Genomic DNA, 20024 nt, shown 5'->3' on the forward strand with positions numbered 1-20024 from the left:
ATTAAAATCCTGCGGAAAGGAGATATCGTTCCACCTCCTTTAAAGTTAACTGTGATTTAGAAGTACAATTTTCAGATCTTTATTAGCTTTAAAAAACTCAGAGATTATATTCTTAGCTTAATTTCTAGGCAAAGACATTTGGATCATGAAGCTGGTATCTTCATGTTTCTGTTAGTGAGGTTTCTGTTCCTTAAGGTCCTTAAAGGCATTTTAAAGAGCATGCAGAAAAAACCCTATGGAAATGCACTAGAAAAGCCCATGTGAGTATTATGCATGGGAAAATGCCTCCCTCTTTTGTTTCCTTTTCTAGCAGAAAGAAAAAACAACCATCAATGCTGTTGTCTTTATGATCTCCTCCACACAGAGAAAGCTCTTGCCTAGATCTTCCAATTTTAATTATGGAATTGGAGTATGAACCTTGGAATTGCTTAACTGCCCTCCTTTCCTCCATCAGTATCCTCTCTCCCTCAACCTGGAACTTACCTGTTTCTCAGGTTGTCAGTAGGCATGTAAAGGACAAAATTTAATAAAATTGTAACTAAAATTGCTTAATGAAATGGCTGAAATATTTAAAAGTCTGTTCTTGACACTTTGAACCTATCTGTCCTAGAAACAGTGTTTGGGGACTATGTTTGAAAGTGGACAGCATATGTTTTTCTGGCTTTTGATTTTTAACAACAGATCATGTGTTTAAATGTCATCATGACATTTTGATTGCTAGCCTGAATGAGGAAGATGATTTAGTCAGGTCAGCTATTAAGAAAGAGCTATTCAGCAAGGCTTTTGCGTATCCTTCAATGAGAGCTTTGACTGTGATGAGTGCTAACTACAAATGAGGGATTTTTTTATTTGTTTTCTTTGGGTTATCTATTCCCATAATGAAGGACAGACCTGGACATCTATAAACATCAGTTTTTGGGTAGTGGGATGAGATTTGTAAAGACTGTAATGAAGGTAGAGGGACACGTGATTATTATATATCCATAAATGAAGGTGCACTGAAGTGGTGAAGCATTCAGAGCTTCTGAAAGTTGTGCAAATTTACTTTGCAGTATTTAGCAATGATAGTTTTTTACATCCAGATAGGATAAGAGCTTGTTTTTAAAAATACCATCATTTTTTCAGTATCCTTCAGATTAGTGGGGTTTTTGTTTTGATCTCCCCCCGCTGCTTTCCAACCTGGTGTCACCCTGTGTCAAAGGATTCCTTACCCAGGAAATCTTTGGAAAACAACAAACAAAACAGCACCTAACAAACAAGAAAACAACAACTGGGACACCATTTGAGTAAATGTTGAATTTGCTTGGTGGTTATTAGTAGGGTCTGCATATGTTTTGAGCATTGAGACAGGAACACTTCTGTGCCACAGGCAGAAGGCACTGGTGTTTGAGAAGCATGAAATAGCAATGGCCAACCGGCTTCTTCAAGGGATGGTGGGAAGAAGAGGCATTTCCCAAGTCTTTCTGAAATGCCTGGCAGACAAAGAAAATTCAGAGCTACCTTTCTTGTAAATGAAATTTTATTAAGCTGGGATTGCTAGCTATGTCATACTGTAAAGGTGGTTGAAAAACGTGCTGATACTCATTTTGTTCAGTTTATTTTCCTACTGTAGGGATTTAAATGAGACCTAATAGAGTAATAATTGGATTTGCAGTGCCTGTGTGACATGAAGGAGGATTCATGGTACTGCGCTCAGTGTATTCTAGAGAGTAAATGCAAAAATGAAGTCTCGTATAATAAAGAACTGAAAACAAATAGATTCCTTTTATATATCCTTAAACTTTAAAAAAGTGCAAAACTGTAGCTCAAGAATTTTCTTCTAGGCTTTGTCAAAATGTTTCTGACAGCCTCATTGACTGCATGATTCAGTTGGAAACTATTTTAGATAAACTATTATTTTCATTGTAAGTAAATACAGTAAAGTATATTAATAACAAGTTTAGTTAAAATTATTGTGTTTTATATTGAAAGTTATGCTTTAACAGCAGAAAAACACGATGGGTTACTGATTTGAATTTGGTCCAAACTGATAATATCCAAAACTACTGCCTTGCAAAAGGGTCTCTGTGAATACCTCTAAAAAGGATTTTGAAATTAAGTGCCCTGAGCAGGTGAAGATGTTAGCTACTCTTCATTGGCACTGATTTTGAATTAAGGATATCTTGAGTTCTGGAGTGCAACCCTGCATTTGTGTATTATCTGGGGGTTTTTAAGTTTCTTTTTGAATTAGTTGTACATCCTAGAACATACCACATTTTGACCAAAAAGAGTTCTTATTTTCAGACTTTTCTGAGTATCCTTTATGACTGTGATCAGGAAAAAAACCCAATCAAACAGCAACAGGAAACATCCACCTCTATCTATGTGAGTCTTGGTGAAAGAAGCACAAGCCTGGAGTAATCCTAAATATAGGCTAGTTCATAATGAATGCTTGACATTCTCTTGAATTTTATATCATGTTGATAGCAGAAGCACTTATGATATATGTGAAGTGAGTTATATCCTTACTTTTGAAAGCATTCTCCATTCTGCAGACATATCAGGATTAGAAGCTTTGTCTAATCAGTCTGCTATTATTCATCATCATTCATTTATAATATATTTATTTAAAGGTTTACTCATAACAGAGATATGTTTCTAGGTAGAATGTATATACCAGTACATATTGCTCCAGTTACTTGGGATGTGCAGTTTTTATTTTAATTTCATAATATCTTTATTACTATTTAATTAAAATAATATCTATTTTAATTTCATATCTTGAGTAGTTTAATTTAAAAAAACAGATAAACTTATGTTCATCTGTAGTTTCAAGAACAGTTATTTTAATATGCCTGAAAAGAAAGAAAAAAAAAAATCCTTGTATTTTTTTCTTAGTTGATTTAAAAGACAGTTTCCGACTCCCTTCTGGGTTGATCCTTGTCTGTTTTAAAACAACAAATAAACAGAATCCTATGGCACGGTTCAGCAAACTGAATTTGCCACATAATTAAGCACTAAGACAGACACTTGCAAAGTGAAAGGAAAATCAGCAGTTGAAATGGCTTAAGGAAAGCAGCAAAGTCAGTGAGATATCATACTCTTGAATTAAAAGCCCTGAATACCCTTTGTCAAAATAAGGGAGAATAGTATTTTCTTTTATGTATATTTTAGATAAATTTGTTTCATGCTTCTGAGGAGTTGGCATGTTATACTACTGCTGTTAATGTTTTATTGGGAAAAAGAAGTTTTGAAACAAACAAAATGACAGTGGAGGATGTAGAAGTAAGCAGAAATATTTGTAATTACTTTGAGTCAATATGTCTTTTTTCAAAGAAGTGAACGTAGAAGCTATTATCTTGGGGGGCAAATTTGGACAAGGTAATTGGCTTTGACCTTTTGCCAGATGTCTAACAGTTCTTTTTTTCCTCTCCCTTGTGTCCAGATAAATGTCATGCCTTTAGGTTTTTGGTCCCTTGTTCTGGTTTCAAGAGTGGAGCTGCTTATGTAGCTAATCTGCACTTAAAATTATTTCTACTTCTAACCCCAGTAGGACTATCTTTTGGAGTATTCAGGCAGAATTGACATAATTGGATTTCTGCCCAGATACTGCACTTAGATAGCTTTGGAGATGTCATTAATTTGACAGCTGCCATAGGAAATCTTTGTTTTGACTATTGTTACAGGGCCTTCAATGTTTCTATTGCATTTTCATTTGTAATCTGCCACTGAATTGGCATGATTAAAATAAGTAGAATAAGGCACCATCAAATGAATATGAGACATGAAAGGAAGAAAATCACTGCTAAAATCCTCAGAAGATAGGCTGTTGCCAAATTTTATTTGGGTATGATGAGATTTTGGAATACCTAGTTATCTTTCTAACAGCAGTAATAGCAGAGCCTGCAGCTAGAGCTGCTGTGTGCTGTGGTGGAACCAAAGATGTGTTAACGTTTCTCTTCTTGTTGTCAACCTAAAGCAAAATTTCTGGCGGTTCAGGCAAAAACTGCTTCAACTGCTTTTCTGATGGTTAACTTGGAATTAAAAATCAGGTGGTTTGGGGAACTGTGTTCTTGGGAAGTAGTGATCCTATCAACTCAGACATTTCTTCAGACTAAGGAAGAATGAATAATTTACCAGAACAGGAACTCCAATAAGGATTGCAGTCGGCCTTTAACTTTGAATTGCCAGTGGGCTAAGTCTGCCTTACCTGACTGTCTGTAGCCCCTGCTACAGTCCATTTTCTGTTACATCTCGCCCCAAAGGAAGTCTTCTCAAACTGTTTAACTGTGAGATTTATTTGCTTATTTTAAACTTAGTCGTCTTAGCTACGAGTGGTAACCAGCTGTCTCTCCCTAGTGTTTCTCTGATACTGAGTTAGTGTTACATCCTTCTGTGGCAGTTAATTCATTGGAGTATGTGGTTTTCACTTCTCCAAAAGGCATCTGTGAATGGCTTTTTGCAGTGGGGGGGTGCATTTTCAGTAATTTACAAGTGCAGGTTACTAGATTACTGTAAAGAGTATATTAAAATGCTTTCTGTTGTCATTTTTCACAGTCCTAAAATCCACAAGTATTGAATTAAAAGCTCAGACTTGAGTAGAGAGGTTTGGAAGAACTGGTATGATTCGGTGGATCATATATGTCTTTGCCATTAAAATGTTTTACATAAAGATGCAATAGGAAAAATAAATTTCGGAAGGAGCTGCTTGGGCTGATGAGTTGTTAACCCCTGAGGTCATCCTCAAAGACTCTGAGCTGATTTTATATTTAATGGAAAAGACTGTTGTTGTGCAGTTTTTACAAACAAAACATTAAATTATCAATCAGAAAAAGGCTGAAGTTCAAATGGAACCAATTATTAGAATGTATGTACCAAATACTAGTTTATAAAATTCTGAAGAAAAGTAATTAGCTATAGATGCTAAGATGTTTCTAAAAATGAAATCTATAATTTGAATAATAAAGTATCCTATTAAGGAAACCAAAATAATTATCTCATGCTCAAACCATGGCCTGAGAAGCATGCTTAGTTAAGTATTACCTAAGGCTGAAGCCTAATCCTTACCTTTCCCTAGAGATACTTAGAGTTTATGAACAACCTTGGTACATATAGTTTGGTTTCTGCTTGTCTATTTGCAGTTATAATTGGTAATGCAGGTCTTTCAGGATACATTTGTAAAGGTTTTTGAGCTGGTTAGAGCCGTCCTAAGCATAAATCAAGACCTTTGTTGCTTCTCCTATGTGGGCTTTAGGGATATTTATACATATACTTACATAGCCAGCTTCTAAACCCTTAAATAAGGAGAACAAGAAAGATTATGAGATCCATTTCCTTGCTGTAATGCAAAAGGAAAAATCAGGGAATTGGTCTAAAACAGAGTTTGAATACTTCACCTTTCACACATGGTTCTTGAATAGGAATGCTTAAAATACCTGGGGCTATCTTGGTGGCATAGTACCTTTGTTGTGAGCCTCTTTCAGCTTGCAGAGTGTGATTGGACACAGCTTGCACTTATTTTGGTGCTTAATTATCAGTCTGAACAACAGATACATGTGGGGTTTTGGGCAGGGCGTGGGGGTTGTTTGATTTTGAGACTGCAGTATTACATGTCCTCTCAAAGAGTTTGTAGCCTTCCTGGGCAGGAAGCTTCCTGGCCTCCTATTTGTGATTTATCCACTCTGCTTTGTCGTTTTTTTCTTTTTCTCGTGCAGGGGTTGCCCTGGAAGTTTGCAGCTCAGCATAATCAAATATGAATTAGATCAATATCAGCAAGTATCAAGATAGAAAATCCTACTTAATCCAGGAATTAAAAAAATTGCATATTACAGTGAGTTTAGGTAGTAATTTGGTATCAGCATCAGCTGTTTTAATACCTTTTAATAGCTCAGACTTTTAGGGGAGAGCTGAAAGAATGTAAGAAGTATGTGATTCCTCTTAAAATAATGTGGATTTTTACAATATATGTTGTAGAATTCTTAGCAGGTGCAGTCACTAACTGATGTAACCCTCCTCATTTCTTTCCAGTTTAAAAAGGTGCTGGTCATTCATGTATTTGGAGGATATACATATAAGGCATCTGGCACTGGTAGTGTTTATTTTAAATACTGATATTATTTAGACAACCAGCTACTTGTGTTTCATGAGTAGATCAGGAGTTGGTGGTTGTGCAAGCAGATGTAAAAAATAGTCTTGTTTTTTGAAAACATCTTGTGTATACACCAGTCTGTAGAGAATATGCGTTTGACTGCAGGAGTTAAATGAAAATATAGGTCAGCGTAGTCTCTTTGGTTGCATGTGATGAGTGTGAGACAAGCATGTTTTCTCTGGCTGCATTTCTCTTCCTACCCGCCCCCCCCAAAATAAAATAGTTATTTGAACGACCAATGATACGTGTCCAACTGCTTCCTCTTTGATACAAACAGCACAACCGGGAGGTGTACTGCAGCTCTGGCATGGCAGATAGGAGCACAGAGAAGATGCACGTGTCAGAATTCTGAGACATGAATTTCTCAGGCTAAACTGTGCAGCCTCTGGTGATGGCTCCAAACCTGAACTGCTTAAAAAAGCCCATTTAAACACAGAAATTTGTCTTTGCTTCAAGGGCTAGTCTCATTTTTACAGCTGGCATACAAGTCCAAATATTTCCTTGCATGTCTTTTCTGCATGCAAGGCAGTGAACCTCTTCTCGTGCCTCATTTCACTTGCTTCTTTGCTGTTAAAGAACCACAATCTTAAGAGGAGAAAAGCTTAGTTGTGTAGAGTACATAGCATAAAAGGACTTTTAACTTGGTTGTTTCTTTTACATGTATTATAATGCAGCATCGCAATTTGCTGTCTTTCTGAAACCTTAAATATGATGTGAATCCAGTCCTCCTTTCTGTTTTCTCCATGTATTTCATACTGAGTCTGAAAGTGTAGTATTATTTTAATATTACCATTTTCTTAGCTTTAGAAGAAGGTAATAGTAAGTGAGTTTTGAGCGGATATATATGACTAGGAGGTTTAAAATACTGAGCATATAGTAGAGTCTTAAATAAATGTGGCGGGTTTCTTTTCCCTTTAAGCAAAATCAGGCAAATTTGAGCCTTTGAGTACTTAGGCTGATCTGTTTGCTGCTCCACGAAACTGGATTGTGCTTGCCCAATTGTCTGCATAGTTAAAATATTTTGAACATAGCCTATTTTGATGTAACTTCATTTGAAATATCTGCCTAATGGAGAAGTCTTAATGGAATACTTTAATAGCCCAGAGTGGTTACCTGCAATTGCTCCAGTGTATTTCAGTCAATTACAAAGAAAGGCAATATTTAATGTTGGAGTGAAGCTAGATGGTGTAATGAACTGGCAGATTGCCAGCTTGATCTTCTCCACAGGAGAATTTGTATTAATGTGATGCTTTTCATTTGTTCTCCAGAAGGTCACCAGTAATACGTCAATTGGAGTTAAAATTTCCACTCTGTGCGGTACAGGTTTATGGTCAGATCATTCTTGTGTATTAGCATATTAAGTATCAAAGAGATTATTTTAGCTATTTCATGTCAGGAATAAATAGGAGGTGGCTGGGTATTGGGAAGAGAGCCTGAGAGAATTGTCATCGAAATAGGTGCTATAAGGTTGAATCTGGATTTTAACCATGGAGGTAAAGAAAATGGGGCACATTAGAGCTATTAGTGAAAGGAGAGGCGGTTAATAACTGTGGGTGTTACTTGTAGCGCAATCATTACAAGGACCCTAGTTTATTCTTTGAGGTTGTCATCTTTAAAGATTACACAGTGAAATATAAGGTGCTTAGATGTTACTGATATTTACCTTTTGGTGCTTGTTTTCAAGCCTCAAGGTCAAACTTGTATTTCTGGCTGTTGAAAAGGGCTTTTTACAGTGGGATCTGTATAGTTCTTGTGTTTGGAAGACTTTGGTCTAGAAAACAAATGAGTCATTGAGGATACTGTTAAGGTGTGGACAAATTTGTCTTTCTGCCTTGCATGTTTGTAATCATGTGTTCTGCTCCTTATCATTGTCTTCTGTTCCTCTGCTATGGGCCTCAAGTAAAGTGAGACTATGAAGACTGGCATGAGTGGTAAGGAGCTGTGGCAGTTTACATGCAGTAGGGCCGACATTACTGCATTAGTTTGTGTACTGAGTGAGATGTGACAAATGGGCATCATGCTACAGAATTGATGGGCCCTGGGGATGCCATGGGACATGACTGCCCAGCTCTGTGCCTCTGTTTGCTTTGCTGCCATTCAAAAAAAGTTGTTGATTTGATTTCCCAAGGTTTCTGATGTTGTGCCACTTTGTCTTTCGGGTGGACAGTGTTTGCCCCACATGCTGCAAGGCTTTTGAAGGTGGTTGAAAATGATTTTGTATTCTCCAAGTTTAACAGTTCGTCCCCCAGCAATCCCAATTTGCTATCAAATATTTCTGTCTGTAGTCCTGGCTGGTAGGACACAGCAGAAGAATCAGAAAACCCTCTTTTTGGTGCAAACTCTGCCTGGCGGCAGGTAGTCCCAGACCCTAACCACTGTTTCCATTTTTTGCTCTGTGAGAAGAAAGGTCCTGAACTTCTGTAACTGAAAGGTTGTTTCAAGGAACATATTTTAAATATAAGTGAATATTTGAGGTCCAAGTTTCCATCCTGAATTTGAGTCACTTGGTAAGTCACAATGTTTTAGGTGAAGTTTTGGTCTGTTTTGATTAGTTTTTCAAGTATTGGTGATGAACAGTATTGTTTTTGGCTCACTTTCAAACACACATTCAGTATGCAAGTGTGCATTTGTGAAGATGGAAGTAGTAATTGAGAGAGTGTTGGGTTTTTCTTTAAGGAACAAAACCAACCAAACAAAAAAAATTAGAGGCTTGGTATAGCTTTTCAGTAATAGATAGTAATGGGCTGTAGATAATTTGTGAGGTAGGAAAAGGAAAGATAGTACTATTCAGAAGATCTTGTACCAAAAAATGAAGACTTTTATTTTCCTACATTTCCCCATTAATATTAAAAAAGTCCTTGTATTATTGACAGGAGAAAAACATGTACTACAGAACATCCAGCCAGCAGGAAAATATATCTGCTCTGCCTCAGGGTTTTAGTGTTGCTTCATTTATTAAAGTATCTTTCCAAGTTACTTGATATCTGCCCTGTAATTTCGATAGAGCTGTTTTCAGTGAGAACACAGGTAAGGTCTATAATTGGTTAGGAAAACTGATATAGCAAAATGTGGTTGCCTGCAGTCTGTGTCTGCAGAAAGCTGAAAACACAGGTGGGGTGGCAGGTATTCCAGCCACCACCTGGCAGAGGAGAAGGGATTGGTCACCCTGCAGTCCTGTCTACTTTCTGCTGTCAAAGGCATTATCTTCATTCAGGTGCTGAACTGGATCAGGAGGCTCTTCTGTTATTCTGTTGGAATAACACTTCCTCATTATTTGCTACCTTCCATGACTCTTTTGTTGTTTGGGGGTTTTTTAATCTTGTGTGTTTTTCAGGAGGGCTGGAAATGTTTGGTCTCCCCTCGCAGCTGCTGGGGAGCAAGGGGTGAGCTGCCAGGAGCTGAGAGGCAGAGAGTCTTTCGTGCTTTACCCCCTAACAATATGTTTATGCTTAAATATCTGTCAAACTGGGGCTTTAGTAGTTCTCTTACTCCACTTATTAGTGAGTGGAAGTCTCAATCTCCCTTTTAAACATCTGTGTAAGGTATTTATAATACCTTTGTTAATACTTTTTATTCTTCCCTTGCTTTGCTATGATGCATGGGATCATTGGATGAATTGCTCTTTTAAGTTTAATTTCTTCATAGGATGCTTTTGTAGAGTGACAACTGGTTGGAATCTGTTCAGAAAAGACTTTGAACAGAAACATTTGTGCTTGAGTGCCCTCAGGTTGCGTAGGAGTTGTAACACATCCTCCTTCAGAGGTAGAGGCTGCAGCACAGGAAGTTGCTCAGAATTTTTTTTCTTCTTTTTGAATTGGATCTTAATGGGTTTATGCTGCCTAATTTGTCAGACATCCTATGGAGTTAGAAGGGTCATTAAAAAGCAGAAAAAAATGTTTAAATACTCTTAAGTCTCTTCTGAACAGTAACTTCTGTGGCTAGAAATACTTAACAGAACAATGGAGGCCAGGAGGGACCTCTGGAGGCTTGTACCATCCAGCACCTGGCAGAGCTGAGGCTGCAGCTGGGGCCATGTCCAGTAGAATTCGAGGCATGGGAAGAAGGCCCATCACTTCTCAGGGGGCATGTGGCTGTGCTTAGCGACCCTCATGGCTTCTTTACATCCAACCAGAATTTCCCTCAACAAAGTTCTTAAACCCTACGAGCAGCTTCGCCCCCTCTTGTCAGAGCTCACTTTTGTTGGGTCGCTCTCTCTTGTGCCAGGGGGCCCCAAGCCACGTGTGGTACTAATCCATCTGGATTACACATCCCAATGGGTGTGAGTGCCTCCTGGGTGGAAATACTCAGATGCCCCACAAAATTGCTGGCTATGCTTTTGCTGGTGTACGTTCTTTCCACATGCAATGGTGTTTCCTTTCTCGTAGGAAATACAGACAAGTTAAACTGACTAATATGAAAGTGAAGATAATGGTGCTTTTTAAAATATAATCTTTCTAAAACTAGGTTAAATTTTTAATTCCATTTCTTACTGATTTTTCTCAGTATTATGAAGGCTGACTTTGTAGATGGTTTGGATTGTTTGTAGATAAAATGACCTTGTATTCATTGAGAGAAGTTAAATATGAAATGGAGTCTGTTTGTGCTAAACAGATGAATCAAGTTCAAGCCATTCTGACTGCTCTTTAGCATCTCATAGGAGATTTTGATAGCATGAAAACTAAATTACCTACTTGTAGGTCTTCTAAGTTTAGTGCTAGAACTAAAATACGTATTGTTTATTGTTTCAGACGGTGGTGTATATAACTTTGTCGGAGAGTTTTGCCTTTCACTGCCTGGATCCTTTTAACAGTGTGCCAAAGGTGAGTGATTCAAGTTCAATGGTTATTTATGAAACTAAAGATAACAAGTGCACTGGATGTATTGCTTGATTTCGGCTCTTATATGGCAGTGTAGTTGTTATATTTATTTTTTTTTGACTGCTGTGTGAATTATTAAATAGCAAGTCTTTTTCTGTCGGTGATCTGGGACAAATCAGTTCTAGCTCTTACTTTCAGAAAAAAAACCAAGAAAAAATTATAGGCTCAGACTATTAATTAAGCACTAGATATTGTTTTGTGGCTCCTGCCTCCTGCTACCTACTGCTTTGTCTTGGGACATTTTCCCCTGAAGGCACAACATGGTGGTGTGGGAAGTATGGAGGACTAGCACCCAGCCATAGTCTGTGGTGCAGCAGGCTTAATATTACTCTTTGATTGAATTCTAAAAACTAGGTAATAGCTTTGAGAGTACTGAGAGTAAAGTACTGAGTATTGAAGGTATGGAGAGGAAAGAAGGTTTTTGTGTTTTCTCTGGCAGCAGAACAGAATTGCATTCAATTTATAGAGAGTATCTTAGGCAAGCACTGAAGACCTGATGTGGCCTTATGGAAGCTGATGTTCCCTTAGGATTCTTTCTGTGTTTAGTCTGGCTGTCTTCTTTCTGCTAATTTGTGTATCTTGCTGTAAATTTCTAGTAACTGTAGTTGATCTCTGTGGCTTCACAGTGATTTATCAACAGAAACCTTTAACAAAATGAAACTCATTACAATTGTCCTGAAAAGTAAAAGCAAAATGGCAGAACACTGAATGAATAACCAGCATTGTAGTGGCTGCAGCATGGAGCAGAAAAGCCAGAATCTTAGCTTCATTCATTACTTTACCAGGTGGATTTATTATTTCTTACTCAAATTCTCTGTTTATAGAATAAAAGTAATGTTACCTTCTCCAGAGGGAAGTTATGAAGTCCAATTATTGACATTTTGGAACCTTCAAATGAAAAGCAATATATGAAGTCCTTGTGTGCCTTGATAGTTGTTGTGAGTTCTGTTAAACACTTGTTCAGTGAAGTGTTATGAGATATTGAAATTAGAATTAATTTTTCAATAAAGTGCAGGTGAACTAGTTAGAATTAAAAATGCAATCCAGTCTTAAGTATAACATCTCTGTTTGGTTTTGTGAATGATTCGATTTCCTTCAAACTGAAAAGGAAATTCTGAAGTACTAGGGTAGAATCTGTGAGATAATGGGCTTTTGCGCTATATTTTCAAATTATCTGAGATATATCTTTAAATGTACTAAAAAATTTTATAACCCTGGCCTTTTTAACTAATCAGTGTAAGTATTTTTCTATGATTCAGCGTGTTTGTAGTTGTTAATTTTTGAGGTTTTTTTGAGGAAAGCAATACTTGTTCTAAGTGTTTGATATTAGTTAGTTATGATAAACTTTGATTCTGACAGTTATGAAGAGAATTACAGGTATATGATGAGTAGATGTTTGGATTCCTTTCCCTTAAAAAAAATTGATCTTCTGTAATTATGCCAGTTATCCCAGGTTCCTAAAGTGTTGATTTTAAGCCTTTGAATGGAACTTTAGTATTACTTAAATACATTTACAAACATTTAATATAATAAATGAATTTATAGAATACTGCCCATTATGTTATGCTAGTGGCATGACCTGTAATTGTGGACAGTAGGGAAGAACACTCTCAGCCCACTCCTACAGTTCCATAACAACAGGTATACACCCCAAATTAATTGATCTTACCTGAATTATGTAATTTTAGTACTTTCTGGTTTAGCTTTTTCTTTGCTCCATTTTTCTGTTTCTCTTTTGTAGTAATTGTAGTTCTTTGCTTGAAATACAGCCATGTTTTAATTTACTAATAATATGAAAATTGATTGAGAATCAATTGTCTATTTTTTTCCAGCTTTGATAGCTTCAGGTGCAACTCATGGCTGTAGGTATCAATAGTACATGTTACAGTCCACAAATGGCCTTTGCATTTGTGCTTTAACTGCAGTCCATGTGGATTCCTCATCAGAGAACACTGTACAGCTTTCATCAATATGTGAAAATTCATTTCAGTTAAAATAAAACAATGACCATGTTTTTCCTGATGCAGGTAGTTTTGTGGTATGATAGCCAGTATGGACTTTGGCTTTCTTGTCATCCAGAGTGTCCCTTTTTCTAAGCCAAAAATACTTTGCCTGCTGGAAAGAATCTAGCGTGTTTCTCATGAATATAGCTGAGTTAATGTATGTAAAATAGTTACACTTGGGTACAAATTAGCTCACTCATATATATTAGTGAACAACCTTGGTGTCTTAACCAGTGTTCAGAGGAATGCCACTGACAGAACAGGTTATTGAGCCCCTGTTTCTGTGGTTTCTAAATAAATATATCCAGGTGTTCCACCAGTTTCTATTAGTAGATTTAAATATGCACTGCACTTTTGAGGGACAACTGATGTGACTTAGAATATGATCTTGAAAAACACTTAAAAATAGCTTATGCAGTTAAGCTACATCACAGGGAGGATATTCCGAGATGCTGAAAGTGTTTGTGACTTCAGTGAGTTACATAGAGTCATATGCTGGGGAAAGTTGGCTTGAGGCTTTTGGGATGTGGGGACCAGGAGCAGTCCTTGTACCAGCACAGTGTAGTTCAATAGGTCTGTATTGGTGCAGGGGAGGGGTGGTGAACCCAAGTCCTCCTGAAGGAGGAGGCAGATTAGCATCTGAGGCCATTGAGTTATTCCAAGATGTGACTGCCCCATAAAGAAGCATTTGTCATCTGAATGCAGACACTTCAGAGAGGTCCCCTGTCTCTGGTTGCCATGCCTGTTTTGTAGCTCTTTAGGGCTGACTGCTTGAGCTGGTGCTTTGCAGCAGCGTGCATGCAGCTGGCATTGGTGTAGGTCACTTAAATCAGTTGAAGGCCATTTGATAATAGCTGGAAGGCAGTTCTTCTGGTGTGTAGGCTTTGAGGGAACTTTAAATGATTCATTGTTCATGTTAAAATTGTTATGTCACAGAAATATGGCTAAAAATGTAAACGTGTGTTTTCTATAGTGTTCTTAACGTTCCATATGAATGTAACATTCCATATTCAAATGGTATGTATTGCATCAAATGTATTATGATGTTAAAAACAGTTGGGCTTGTAATGAATGGGAAGAGACTGGACATGCGTTTGTCTTGTTCAGTATCTGGTGAATGATTTCGTGTGTGTTACCTAGTGGGACACTGGATAACTGCTGAAATTGGTGAATTTCACAGAACAGACTATTTAAAGGTTAGTGTGGAATATTTCTTGTGGAATTCTGTTTCTAATAACTTGGTTAATTAATCTTGGATTACAATTGCTGTTTGCACTGTAGTAACAAAGCTCCAATTGTACTAAGCAGAGAGGACTGAGAAAATGAGCTTGTTCTGTTTATTTTTTATGCCAGCAGCAACATGAAGCATAGAATAACATGCATATAGATACAAGCCTTTTACAGTCTCTTTTTCTTTCCCTGATTTTAGGTTTCAGTCTCATTTGAAGATATCACAAGTTCCTTAACAGTCTTGTGGATTTAATTCCTGCTTTCCTTTGTGCTATCTCTTCACACCCTTTTGTTTCAGGGATCACCTGCAGCTCTCATCCCTCCTTATTTTGGAGGCTGTTGTCTGTGTCAGCTGCTCTTAGTTGTTCCACATAATAGAGCTTCTGTGAAGCTTTTTTGCTACCTGCTCCATCACGCTCTTTTATCGACTCCTTCTTTCTTTTAAATGATCCTTCTGCTTTTTGATTCAGCAGCTGTATGCATAATGCTTCCAGCAGGTCCCCTGCTACTGTCATTGCTACTCACACTGGGTTTTTTCCTCACTAGTTTGAGTCCTTGCATTTTTTTAGCACGTCTTTGTCTTGTGACAGCTTGTTTCACATCTTCCTACTAACAATTTAAAATTTACCTCTAGCCTGACTTTTTTTTTTCTAATGTGCAATACTGACATTTTAGCAGACGTGTTCCTATGCACAAGTTAGGTATCTGTCTCTTATGCAAGTAGCTACAGCAGGTGATATCAGAGAGATCATTTCTCATCATGGGGGATCATCATTGGGGGATCCAGATTTTCCCAAAAGGCTGATTTTGAATTCTCTATCTTGCACCAAAATCTGTAGCTCTTAGCACATACCCTGATAAGCTCAGTTGTCTCATACCATTAATTCTCAAGTTATCACATACCAGCCCCAAAAATGCTGTTGAATGAGGGTTAGACATCTCTTCATATTTGATCTCTGAATTTGTTTTTCAAGATTAAACAGTCAGAGTATTAGTTTTCCTTTCTTAGTTCTCCCTGAAGATTACTGAATGGTATTTTCTGCCAGCCCTGGATTTGCATAGGATCTGGAAATGTCTGTCCCATTATTGCTAGAAAGAGTACTGGTTCATTACAATGAAGACCTGGGTGCTTGGTAAGCTAAAGCATTTATCTCAAAACAAAAGGGTGTGACATCTTGAGTTTACTTGAATGTTTTGACTAGAACTACAAACCGTGTGTGTGTGTGTGTGTGTGTGTGTGTGTGTGTGTGCATGTGTGTTTATAAAACTGGTTTTGAAACTAGCTCTCATAAGCAAGGCTTTGACAGTTGTGCTCCTTAGAAATTGAATTTACTGTCAAAGGGATAATAGAAACTTGCATTCTCAACTGCTGACTTGTGCTTCAGGCACTCTTTAGGTGCATGGCTGCTGTAACATACTTTCTGATTGCAGTAAATTACTGAGACTTCCTGAAGTCTTGGCCTGTGAGCTGTAGGCCCTCTTCCATGTAACATCATTTTGTGGCCAAAATGGGGGTGTCCCCATTGAGTGAGGAGAAGCTGCTGCTTTGTATTCTTAAGGTAAAAAGGTTGCAGCAGTGAGATCAGAAGCCTGCTGGTTTTTGTGACCTGCTCCCTGCCTGTGGTTTAGCAGAAGTAGAGGAAAATGACAGCTCAAAGGTCAGACTAAGGATTCTGGCCTGTAGGTGTTTTTTGGACATCTCCACATCCTGAGTCAGTGCCCTGAGTAATCCTGCAGAATTCTTAAAAATAAGAGAAACAAAAACTGAGGGCAGAATTTGATGCAATGACATAGTGCTGCTTACCTTTATGGACTATGGCTTGGTTTCAAGGTTGAGTTTCTTGAACCTAAATGTATTTATTACACACTAGAGGAGCAGGAACAAGGCATCAAATAACACTTCAGACCAAGACCTGTTCCTCAGAGCTTAATGTTCAACAAGAAGCTTAAGAACAAGAACAAATAAAATAAAAATGCTTGGTATTAGTCACTTGAAGCATTCAGAGGTTCTGTGGTGCAGGAAAGGAGAAGGGATCTCTCTTCTGTAAGTTCTCCCTGAGGTCCAGGGACGGAGCAGATGCACAGATCTTCCCACTTCTCACTATTCTCTTTATTTTTTGTTTCTCTGTTTTCTATTTTATTCTGTATTACGTTGAGGTGATTTGGGAATTTTTATCTTCTACTTCTGATGAGTTAACGGATTGTAACTTGCTGCTCCTTTAATACGTTGCTCCATGGCTCCAAATATTTGTGTATGACTTTCTTTAGAAAGCCTTTTTCATTGAGGCCTGATGCAGAACTGATAACACTGTTGACCTCTCTGAGTATGGTCTGAGATAAGGAAGAAATTGTCTAATTCTGTTGTAATATCACTTAGAACAGGGTTGTAGTGTGTTGCTCTTGGATATTGACTACAAGTAAGCCATACAAAAAATGTTTTGTATGGCTCTCAGCTAAACTGGCGTATGGGACTGATGGCATAGTCATTTTTACTGAAAATCATTAGCAATATAAAATTTACAATTTTTCTTAATCTAGAAGGAGTGAGAACTCTGTGGCTAAACTTCCACATTTCAGACCTGTGGTTTTGAATCTGATTTTCCTTTATTTGATTTTTGTTCTAGTACAGTCTCTCTCCATGTCTGGAAATTATTTGGCTGCTTTTATTTCTCCTTCACATTTGTTGATGCATTTTATTGTTATCTGGTGGGAGTAAGGAAGAAAACGTGTCTGTAAGCATGTGAGGGCACAACTTCTCAGCAGTGTTAAGAGTACATAACATTTCTGGATGAAAGGGAATGTGATGTAGCAGCCAAAGCCAAATGTTTAATTTTGAACCAATTTACTGCAGGGAGATTTTATTCAGAAAAAGTAAACTGTGGAGGAATTTCTGACATAAGATAAAAATAGTAAAAGTTTTAAAGGAGTTTGAAAATACTCAGTTTTGTTTGAGCACTGGAGGTCAGAGTAGGAATAAAGGAAGATGAGAGTCCAGTGTCACTAGGCTATGTTGGTCCCTGTTGAATGTATATTTTGCTCTTAGAAATTTAGACTTTTCTACTTGCTTACTCTTGGTTTTGGGTAACTGTTTCTATGAAAAAAGTCAGATATTCCTACAGTAAAAGTTTAGTTTCAGAAGCTTATCCTTTTGAACGGCAGTTCTGGTGCAGTGGAAAATCGTGTTGAGATAATAGCAGTGGAACAACTTTTTAGATTGTCAGTGTGAGCTGTCTTAGAGCAGCTGGCACCTGAACGTAAGGGTTCAGAATAAGGATCATCTTCCTAACATGCTTACAGCAGCCTGTGTTCTCTGGAGGATGCCTGGCAGAAGGGTTTCAGAAAATCCTCTTTCATCCTTTCCCCTCTTTTGGTGAATGGTGTTTCTCTCTTGGCTTTGTCTCTCTCCCCATCGACTGAGGAATTAACAATAGCTAGCTGCTGTAATTGTGTGGCAGAGCATTCACAAGTACAATTTTTTGGAAGAGGACCTCATTTGAACTGGAGGAAGATATGTAAGAAATGATTTAATTGAAATAAATGAATGCTGCCAACATTCCAGACCAAAAATGTTGTCTTGATTTTAAATTTAAAGCATTTTTGAAAAGTTATAGGACAAGTCATTTTGAAACTTGTTTTATTTGGGAAAATGTGGGGGGTAGTGTTTCCTCTGCACTTGTGTTTTGGGAGCAGTAAGAGAGGATTCCTGTCTTGGCTCTGAAGTGCTGTTAGAATAGATAACTCTAGGGGAAGACTGGGATTGCTATTTCTTGCCTAAGCTTATACTGTCTTGGTTGTATAGCATTAGCACACAGTGAGTGTGATGGACAAGAGACTTATGAAGCTACAGCATTCACTCGCATTTCATGTGAGATCAAACAGTGTTTCTTTATTTAAATTGTGCTTTTTCTTGATACATATCCTATCAGGAAATTAAAAGCTTAGCTTTTTGAATAACTATCTCTTAATGAAATCTAACCTTGTATCTCTCAAGCTGCCTCTTTGTTTACATACATAAACACAGAATCAAGAATGTTATCTTATGTCTAGTGATTATTTTTAGCTGTACTATTCAAAAACTCTGCTTCTAGAAAACAGCTTTTTGCTTCAGAAGCTCTCCAAGATATGAGCAAAATATGTATTCATTAACCCCAAATTCAGGTAAAAATCTGTGAAACTTTGCCTTGAGATTTAAATTATCTTGAGAAGCATCTTAATTTTTTTTTTTTCACTACTACAATGCAGCTTTTTATATTGGATAAAAATTCTGGTCTGGGTGACCTGCTAATAAAAAATCCAAAAGTCTAAGAATTTATTCAGTATTTGAAATTACATTGCACTGGAAAGCTCACAGGAGGAGAGTCTGAACAGGACCTTTAAATTACTTAGTGCTCTGTAAGCTAAAAAGTTTAAAATTGTTTTAATAAATGTATTTTTCACATTTTCCTACTGTTATGAGGTAGATTGAATGGGGTTTTTTGAAAAGCAATTGATAAATTGCTTAAGACTATAAAGTGAACATTGTCTAGAAATGGACAATGTACTCTTTTTTTCTTTTTTTTTTTCCTTAAGCAACTTTGGAAATAAATGGGTTTTTGAACTGAACAAACATCTCTTCCTCTTTCTAGTTAAAAAGTGAATGTATGATTTTTCCATTGGGGAACAGAAGGTCAGGAGTTCAGTTTTATTTTCAGCATTTTATAGACAGTTTAAAGTGAAATCCCTTGAAAAGTAGGTAGTGGTGTTTCAAGGGATTAGCAGTAAAACTTAGCAATCCACAGTGATTCTGAGCTTTGTCCTTCTGTGCAAGATCAAGGTTAAACTTCTTATGTCGGAGGACTGTTCTTTGTTTATACAGTACATAAGTGTACTAACACTTCCAGTGAAGTATAACTCCTGCAGACCGTTGAATGTTTGAGCTATGGGAAAAGAAGGAGCAATGGAAGCAAATCATTCAAACACTTTATTATTTGGAATCTTGAAAGAAAGTCAAGGATGTCTCCTTTACAAAATCTCATGGTGTTCACCATGTCCTGAGTGGCTGACTGCTTTAATTTTGAGGAGAGAAGGAAGATTTATTGATAGTGAGGATGAAAGTGCATAAACAGAGGTACATTTAAATTGTTCTTTCACAGTGTGTTTCACCAGTCTGTCATATAGATAATATTACCTAAGTGTCCTCTCAGAAGAGTCTGGTTTTTTTCCTAACGTTGTGTGCTTGACTCCCTCCTACCCCATTTTTGTAAGGGACTGTGGAAAGGTTGTTAGGTGTGAAATGGTTTGTAATTTTGTCTTGTGTAGGCACCTAAGATGTATTGTATTCTTCCTGGACTTTCCCTTCTCTTTTATCTTGTTTGTTTTTGTTTTCATGTGTTTCTGAATAGAGAGGTAAACTTAAACGCTGTCTGCCAGGAGGAATGGAGAGAGAGCCGACCAGAACACCACCAGCAAATGTTAAGTTTATTTGTACCTCTGACTTAGAAAACGAACTGCAAAGATGTGGCCATTAATCACTGCTGCTGTTTTAGAGGCAAGATGAGATCTCTTTTCCAAAAGCCTCCTTTAGTGCAGATGAGTTGTGTATTAGCTGTGTGTTTTTTTCTGAAACTGCTTTTAAAAGAACTCAGGAAAAGGTGAGCTGATGCTCTTTTCTTACCCTCTTGGTGTATCTAAATGTGAGGTAGTTTGGGATTCCATTGGGTTGTTGCCACCTTCCTGTTTGTCTCACGTTGTTTGCAACCAAAGGGTCTGAAGATGTCCTCACTGCGCTATCTGGCTTTCCCCATTCCT

The 20024-nt window shown here is 37.5% G+C and overlaps 1 protein-coding gene across 5 annotated transcripts in view; it reads left to right on the forward strand.

Moving 5' to 3' along the window:
- Positions 1–20024, forward strand: part of NCK2 (NCK adaptor protein 2) — an 85811-nt gene that overhangs the window by 20966 nt on the left and 44821 nt on the right. For 3 of the 5 annotated variants that reach the window (XM_017817390.1, XM_017817388.1, XM_017817391.1), the window contains one exon: positions 10876–10947. The gene's annotated coding sequence lies outside the window, so the exon portion shown is untranslated. Of the gene's footprint in view, positions 1–10875; positions 10948–13547; positions 13581–14117; positions 14204–20024 lie in introns of those variants that run through there. The other 2 variants (XM_017817393.1, XM_017817392.1) reach the window with 2 other exon arrangements.

The sequence above is a fragment of the Lepidothrix coronata genome, unplaced genomic scaffold (genome assembly GCF_001604755.1).
Source record: "Lepidothrix coronata isolate B3197 unplaced genomic scaffold, Lepidothrix_coronata-1.0 Scaffold60, whole genome shotgun sequence".
In the NCBI taxonomy this organism is placed as follows: Eukaryota; Metazoa; Chordata; class Aves; order Passeriformes; family Pipridae; genus Lepidothrix; species Lepidothrix coronata.